The 7,916-nt window shown below is 38.9% G+C and overlaps 1 protein-coding gene across 6 annotated transcripts in view; it reads right to left on the bottom strand.

Moving 5' to 3' along the window:
• Positions 1-7,659, bottom strand: part of OMA1 (OMA1 zinc metallopeptidase) — a 71,800-nt gene extending 64,141 nt beyond the window's left edge. For 4 of the 6 annotated variants that reach the window (XM_081818496.1, XM_081818495.1, XM_031042177.2 and 1 more), the window contains exons 1-2: positions 7,560-7,620; positions 7,002-7,119 (exon numbers count right to left, since the gene is read on the bottom strand). The gene's annotated coding sequence lies outside the window, so the exon portion shown is untranslated. Of the gene's footprint in view, positions 1-7,001; positions 7,120-7,559 lie in introns of all 6 variants that reach the window. The other 2 variants (XM_031042178.2, XM_006746020.2) reach the window with 2 other exon arrangements.
• Positions 7,660-7,916: the final 257 nt, after the last annotated feature.

Raw genomic sequence — 7,916 nt, forward strand, 5'->3', positions numbered from 1 at the left:
AAAAAAAAAACAGAATAAATGAAACAATGGTCTCAACACACTGGACGTTAGGCAATGAAGACCAGTGACCCACGAGAGATGGGAAACAAATGTGATGAGCCCTACAATTGCCCCAGCTTCCTGCCTGAACAGTTTCTAGGCCACTATGTAGAGAGGGGAAACCTAGCACAGCCCAGCAATGTTCCTAAATTGAAGAGATGAAGCTGGGAGCTCAAGCAGGCCACAGTAATTAGACCCCACAGAGCAGAGTACAAGAGAAGACAGAACTGTACAGAGAAAGAACTCCAGAAGGTGTTACGCAGGGAACTCTGTCTGGTGTACTCAGATGAGTTCTAAACTGGGCACTCCCATGAGGGAAGTCCCTAGAGATGGGAAAGAATCACCTGACAGTATTAAGGAGCAATATTCAGGGCTCATGGAGGGCAGAGTAGAGTGTCTATTTCTACCCTTCAAAGTGGAAAATCTTTGAATTCATGGGACATTGGGTAGACTACTCAGAAGGGTTTTGCCTCATTAGAGAAAAATTAGTCCTAGACTAAAAGCTACTTTGGCCCTACCCAGCAACGATTAAAAGCAAGACCCAAAAAAAAAAAAAATCAAACTGTTTCTAAGGAATTTAACCACATTCTAGAAAAAAGCTCAAAAACAGTTATAAGAATATAAAAATATACACCATTTAATAAGGTATAATTTATAATTAAAAATTACCAGGCAGCAAAGAAGCAGGATATGTGAACCATAATCAGGAAAAATATTAATAAAAACTCACTTCTAAATAACATGAATGACAGCATTGACAGATAAGGATATTAAATAGTTATTACAACAATACACCAAGTGTTTAAGAACTTAAAGGAAAATCTGAGAATGTTATGTAGAGACATGGAATATGTTTTTTTAAAAAAGACCTATACTGAACATCTAAACAAGAAAAGTACAAAGTCTTCGATGAAAATCACACTGGATAACAGCAGATTAGATATTGTAACAGTGAAATAAAGACCTATAAACCCGAGCGCCTGGGTGGCTCAGCTGGTTAAGCGACTGCCTTCGGCTCAGGTCATGATCCTGGAGTCCCTGGATCGAGTCCCGCATCAGGCTCCCTGCTCAGCAGGGAGTCTGCTTCTCCCTCTGACCCTCCCCCCTCTCATGTGCTCTCTCTCATTCTCTCTCTCTCAAATAAATAAATAAAACTTTAAAAAAAAAAAAAGACCTATAAACCTGACATATCAATAGAAACCAAGAAAACAAAAATAAAAAACCAAGGGAAAAAAAAAGGCATCAGAGAGGTGTAGGATAACTCAAATGGCCTAAAATATGTACAACTGGAGTCCCCGAAAAGAGGGGAGGGATGGCAGACCAAAAAAAAAAAAAACACAAACCTTGAAAAAATAATGGCCATTTTCCAAATTTCATGAAAACTGTAATCCCACAAATCCAACAAATTTAAAAAGCCACACACACAGTAAACACAAAGGAAACTTATTTCAAGACATATCCTAATCAAATTTCTTAAAACTAGTGGAAGAGAAAATCTTAAATTTGATATCTTTGATGAAATGGACCAATTCCTTGAAAAACACGAACTACCAAAGCTAACTCAGAAAGAAATGGATATATCTGAAGAGCCCTATATCTGTTTTTTTAATTGAACTTGTAGTTAAAAACCTTCCCGCAAAGAAAGCTCCCAGCTCAAATAGCTTCACTGGGCAATTCTATCAAACATTTAAGGAAGAATTAATAATAATTCTATTCAAACTCTCCAGAAAATTGAAAAGAAATTAATAGTTTGCATTTTATTCCATAAGATCTGCATTACTGTGATACTAAAGCCAGAAAAAAAAAATTACAAGACTACAGAGTAATATCTCTCATAAACATAGATACAAAACAGTATTTTAGAAAATCGAATTCAACAATATATAAAAAGACTACATCATGACCAGCTGAGATGTGTCCCAGGAATGTAAGGTTGAGTAAAAATTCATAATTAATGTAATCCACCCTATTTACTGAAAAAGAAACACCACATGATCATCCTGATACAGAAAAAGCATTTGATAAAATCCCACATCCAACCCTGATAAAAAACTCTCAGTAAGCTAGGACATCTATAGAAAACTATAACCAACATCATATTTATTGGTGAAAGACCATACTTTCCTCCTAAGATCAGGACTGAGGCAAGGATGCTCGCTCTCACGACTTAAATTCAATACTGTACTGGAGATCCTAGTCAACACTCAATTAGTATCTGAGTAGAATGAATAAATGCCTAACTAAATAAATGGCATCCAGACAAGAAACATAGAAGCTAAATGGTCTTTATGCGTACATAACATGATCATCTATTTTAAAAACCCAAATATATCACAATGAGTTTAGTTAGGTGGCAGGATACAAAAGCAATATACAAAAGCAATTTTATCTCTATATACTATCAAGTGATAGAAGCCAGACCCTGCTCCCTCCAAAAAAGTTCATACTCTATGACTCCAGCTCTATAATATAAACTGTAGAAAATGCAAAATAATTTATAGTTACAGAGAGATCAATGGTTGCCTGAGAATGGGAAGGTAAAGATCAGGAAAGGGATTATAAAGTTTTGGAGATAATGAATATGTTCACTATTTTGATTGTGGTGTTAGTTTCATAGGTGTACACACGTCAAAACTTATACTATACAGCTTAAATAGGTACAATTTATTTTATAGCAATTATACATTAATTAAGCTATTTTTCAAAAGATACTAAAAAGAGACAACAAAAAAATGCAATGTGTGAACTCTGATTAGATCTTAGTTTGAAAAAAAAAAAAAACCAGCTTCAGAAGACAACTGGGACTCTTGGGGGAATTTGCATATGGATTTGCTTTCAGGTTATTTTAGGTTAAATACTGCTTATTAAATGATAATGATGTGGTTATGTAGGGGAATATCTTATACCTGAGTACTTGCTTAAGTATCTCCTTATGATGAATAAAACTCACTTTCAAATTACATAATACACACACAAGACATAAAGCCAATGCAGTAAAATATTAACAATCATATCTAAATCATAGTTATATATGTGTTCATTAAAAATTTTTTCAATTTTTCTGCTTCAAAATCTTCTTAATAAAAGTTGGAGGAAAATATGTAAATCTAACTCAAACTAGACTAATACAATACTATCTAGAAAGATGCTTCAGAACATCAGTTTTTAAAAAAATTTAAAAAATAAAATTAAAAAAATAAAAGAACATCAGCTTTAATGAACTGTATTACCTATTTATCAAACTATTTGAGAGTCACTCAAAATTTTTATATACTTATATATTCCACCCTTGCATTATTAACATATAATATTAATATATGTTAACATTATATATAATGTTATAAATAAAGGGCATGCTAAGTAAACATTAACTCCAAGTTAACCTTTCGGAATTACTATCCATTTTAAATCAGAGTCCAGACTTGATACATAATAATCTGATGTTATTAACAAGATACTTTCTAGGTTTTGGGGGGTTTTTTTGAACCAAGCTGAAAGTAGTAAAATAACTGAAGCCTAGAAATCATTTCAAATTAGTATCTGAGTAGCTAGTAAGGTTCTTCATTGGCTAGGTGGCTTGAGAGTTACAGATGCAGCATAAAATCCAGTCCCTGCCCTCATGGATATTACCGAGTTAAGGGGGAAAATGTATCTAAGTAAGACTATTAAGGGATAATAGAATACAGTTCCTCATTAAGTGTTATGCACTATATGAATTTTTAAAAAAGAAAGGATATCCATGAGTAGCAGGAGAGTTCAAGGCAACTATTATTTTTTATGCCATTGGGGCAGATGCAGAAAAAAATTGTTTCGAACAGGAAAGTATACTTAAGGTTTAAAAATAGGTCATTTGCTAGAAGTCAAACTGCAAAAACAACACAAACCCACATTCTTAGATCCTTTACCATAGGAGATAAGCTTCAGACACTCAACCCCATCACACTCCCTTTATAAGGGCATCCTACAGCCTCAACTTAAGGGACAGGCCCAGACTGTCAATCTTTCCCAGTGACCTCTGTCACTGGCCACAGAGCTAGGAGTGGATATCTGACACAGAAAAGACTTTTGGTGAGGCAGTGTCAGGCAAAAGAATAAGGGCATGTATAAACTGGAGTTATAGTTGGTGCTATGGCAACACAAAGCAATATGCAAGCAAGAACTGCAAACAAAAACCTTTGCAAAAGAAGTGGATCAACAGAAAGGACAATGGAATCAATGTGTGGAAAGTAAAAGATCATGAAGCCTCAGGGAGAGAAAAAGAGAGAGGGGGCAAGATTCATACCCTCCTGGTTCCCAAGAGTCCACTGTACTTCCTAAATATGACTGAGCTTCATATGCTTTTACTTTCTTCCTAAAACAATTCCCTCTCTTCAAAGGGTTTCTGTATCTTGTAAATAAATGATCTCTGACTTAAGAAGTTACACAGTATAAAACAGTTATACCTTTCATATACAAGCTGGTAACATTTTAATATTACACGTGTTGCTTATTAGAATTAGCTAAGGGCTCCTTCTAGACTTTGCAAAGCCAAATTCCCAATTTTCAACACTGCATCAGTTCCAGTTAATCAGTTCTGGATAATCTCTGCAGTGACTTTACATGTCAATTTTGCCTCCTTAATATCTCAATCTAGCCTTTCCCGGGCTCTGTGGCCTTAAGGTTGTTGATTACTATATGCCCTCCAATCTCTCCATATTAAACCACCAACTCCTACCCCTCCAGTTCATTCCCACCCCCATCAAACTAGAACTAGAGCAATCTTCCTAAAATGCAAATCAGACAACAGAATCCTACTCCCACAACTCCCATAAAGTCCTACATTGCTAAATACTATGCAGCTATTTTAAAAAATGGAGATTTGTGTAATGACAAAGAGACACACGAATCTTAAAAATAACAACAAATGCTACTTGCAAAAATTTGGTAGATCAAGAATGGCAAACTCAGATGTGTAAACCAGCGCTGCAGGACAGAAATTTCTGCAATGATGGAAATGTGTCTGCGTTGTCCAATATGCTAGCTCCTACCTATGGCTGCTGAGCACTTGAAATGTGGCTGGTGTGACTGAGAAATAGAATTCTTAATGAACTTAATTTTAGTTAATTTGAAACAAAATGGCCATAGATGACTAGTGGCTACTAGTGCAAGTTTGTAGAGTCCAGGCAAAGCCATACTGGTGTAAATGCAGATTCATGCCCATCTAAAGAAGGCGCAACAAGTGTAATGGAACTTGAGCTTAGTGTTACAACAGTTCAATATTTTCAAGACAGAAATTCAAACTTTATGTGAAAGTTATCAGTTTTAAAATGCTGGTAACAAACTTAAAAAAAACGTAACCACCTTGGCCAAACAAACCTACACAAGACCCCAATCAGTTTTTTACCTCTGAATGATGTTATTCATTCATTAAATATTTAATGAGTGCCTCCTACATGCCATACCACATACCACTCTGGACTCTGGAGATACAACAGAAAATAAAGCAGACAAAAATCTCTGCCCAATTTGCAAAAATAGTAATGCTGAAATATGCTAGTACATATAAATATAAATAAATCTAAACCAAAACGTAGCAAACTATTCATTATCATTATTTTGAGTGGCAGAATGGTGGATGTAAAGGATTTAGTATTTTCATCTCATGTATTTCTATGCTGTTTAAATTTTTACAGGATGTATTATTACTCTTGTAAGCCCCAAAGTCTATAAAGGCAACTATTTTTGTAATTTCCAATGGTTTCCATGGGCTTCCATAAACTCCTCCATATAGAAGACCAGGCCTCTCACAATGCCACCTCCCACTATTTCTCCAGGCACCTTCCCCCAGCTCTCCTTCACCCATTCCCAAGTTCCAGACCCACTGATTTACTGCTAACCTTCAGAAAAGCTCTCACCTCTATTTCTATGCACATCTATTACACTGCTTAGCTCTGCGGTTACGGCAAGCAAACTCTTGCTCATTTCTCATGACTTACGTGAAATCTTTAAAAAATATTCTGACAGAGGTATAAGCAAAAGCCCCAAACATTACATGAACATAACTAAAAACGTTATCATTTGTATTGCTGACAATCAAGTGTCATTTAGAACAGAAATAGTGCCTGAAATTTTACAATCCCTGGTTTATCCTTAAGAAAAGGTAAAGAACTGGTGAAGAAATCTATTTATACATTTCCAAAGAGCAACACTAGACTACACAGAGCCTAAGAAAGAATCAGGACTGACACATCCTCTTCGAAGAACTGTAGCAGGTCAACAAACATAGCTGGCAAACTTCTAAGATTACTAAATTAATGATGTGAGAAAATTAAACAGTTTGGATTGTTAGCCTCTAAGAACATTTCAGAGCCTTAATTCTTTAAGTACCATCTCAGAATGAGCAAATACAGCACTCACTGGCACTCACAGCTGAAGCCTCGAAGACAGTTTTAACAACTCTGCTGAAAATGACTATTTCTTCTCTAGTTTCTATGGAAACAGCTGTCAGACTGGCAAAAATAGAACGTGTACTTTAAAATAATCATTCAAGCAAAGTACACCCATGATGGAAGACTTAAAAAAATAAAATAAAATAAATAAATTGGAAGGCAACAGACTTGGTCCTTAAGCTTCCAAATGTCAGCCTGCACCCCTTCGCCACGGCTGAGATGATGGATATAAACCTACATCCTTTTCGCGAGGGTTACACAGCACTGATTGGAGTCACGATAGTTGATCAATCCCTGAATTCCAAATGAGCTATTTTCATCGCCCCGGACTAAAATTTCTCGTTGAGGACTGCACGGCACAATAAAACTGTTGCTCCGCTTTACACAGGCAAGTGACATTATTTAAAGAGTATAAAAAGTGGTATTTGTAGACAAGTTTATAAAGAAATTATCACAACTCCCGAGCACTGTTTAGGCAGGAAATGTTCAGTTCTTCATGGCAGGGTTTAGGTAGGAAACTTTTATGTTCTGTACCTTGAGAGTGAGGAGGTAAGAGAGGGACTGCCTCTCGAGTTGCTTTAGGCGGCAAGAGGCGGTTTTCCACAGGTGAAGGTGTCGATGTGAGGCACACCATCCTGCGTTAATTATACTACTTAAAAAAAAAAAAAAAAAAAAGCCGCTAAAGAGAAGAAAAGGCTGAGGGGAGAGGCAGGGAACCCGGGAACCCGGAAACCACAACCACCTGCAACGAGCACCTCCCCGGGGGTGGCAGGGGCCCCTGGGTTCCCTGCAATTCACGCCGGGAGGGCAGGGAGGGCAGGGAGGGCTGAGGCTTGACTCTCCTGTACCCCTTTTCCACTCGCCCCTATCCCCCGACGGCAGACGCCAGCCCTCCCCACTCCCGCCCGGACGCCCCTTCGTCCCTGCCCCCCAGGCTCCGCCACCCCAACCTCCCTCGCAGTGCTCGCGAACCCCGCCCCTCATCCCAGCGCCCCTCGAAGTCCTCTCTCCCCAACTCCCGCACTCTGCCCCCGCCCCTGGGCCCGGCCCAACTCATAAAAGAAGGGCAAAGGCGTCCCCAAAAGGACAGACCCCAGCAGTGGCGAAAACGTAGATGACTCCTCCGACCGGACCTTTGCGCAAGCGCATACCCCATCACATAAGCCCCGCCTCCTCACTTCCTGCCCTGTGTCCGGGCCCGGACGCCTTTTGCTCCGCCCACAGCGGGCAGTCGCCACACCCGCCCAGAATCGTCCTCACCGCGGGCCGCTGCCCGGGAGCGCACGGTGGCGCTCTCACGCCCCCGCGTGGCCGGAGGAGGGACGTGGCTGCGGGCTGGACTCTTGGCACGTCTTCACTTACGTCCTTGGAACCTGATTTGGGACCTCTGAAGAATGATCCAGGCAAGGCTGTGACGGCTCAAGATTCTAAGGCAGTGCTGGCCAAAGG

Source organism: Leptonychotes weddellii, chromosome 4 (assembly GCF_054177405.1).
Source record: "Leptonychotes weddellii isolate Sample4059 chromosome 4, ASM5417740v2, whole genome shotgun sequence".
Taxonomy (NCBI): Eukaryota; Metazoa; Chordata; class Mammalia; order Carnivora; family Phocidae; genus Leptonychotes; species Leptonychotes weddellii.